The 369-nt window shown below is 60.2% G+C and overlaps 1 protein-coding gene across 1 annotated transcript in view; it reads right to left on the bottom strand.

Moving 5' to 3' along the window:
* Positions 1-369, bottom strand: part of WSB2 (WD repeat and SOCS box containing 2) — a gene marked incomplete at its 5' end in the record, with an annotated part of 4,730 nt that overhangs the window by 3,468 nt on the left and 893 nt on the right. The gene's annotated exons all lie outside the window — the stretch shown is intronic.

Raw genomic sequence — 369 nt, 5'->3', positions numbered from 1 at the left:
GCACTCCAGGGGCGACCTCCCTAGGGCAGAATGGAGGGGGATAAGAACCTCCCTTGACCTGCTGGCCACACTCTTCTGGATGCACCCCATGCATTGAGAGACCTTTGTGCCTTCTTGGCCACAAAGGCTCATTGCTGACTCACAGTAAACTTGTCCTCCAGCACACCCAGGCCCTCCTCACAAAGCTTCTCTCCAGCAGGTCAGACCCTCACCTGTGCTGGTGCAGGGGGTTATCCCTCCCCAGGAGCAAGACCTGACACTTGCCCTGAATGACCTTTATCAGCTGCCCCTCCGCCCAACTCTCCGGCCTGCCCAGGTCTCGCTGCTCTCCAGCACAGCTCTGCTGCGTCAGCCAGGCCTCCCCGCTCT

The sequence above is a fragment of the Merops nubicus genome, unplaced genomic scaffold (genome assembly GCF_000691845.1).
Source record: "Merops nubicus isolate BGI_N331 unplaced genomic scaffold, ASM69184v1 scaffold27903, whole genome shotgun sequence".
Classification (NCBI taxonomy): Eukaryota; Metazoa; Chordata; class Aves; order Coraciiformes; family Meropidae; genus Merops; species Merops nubicus.
Note: the sequence above shows the minus strand (reverse complement) of the source record. Positions and strands in the feature narration are given on the sequence as shown.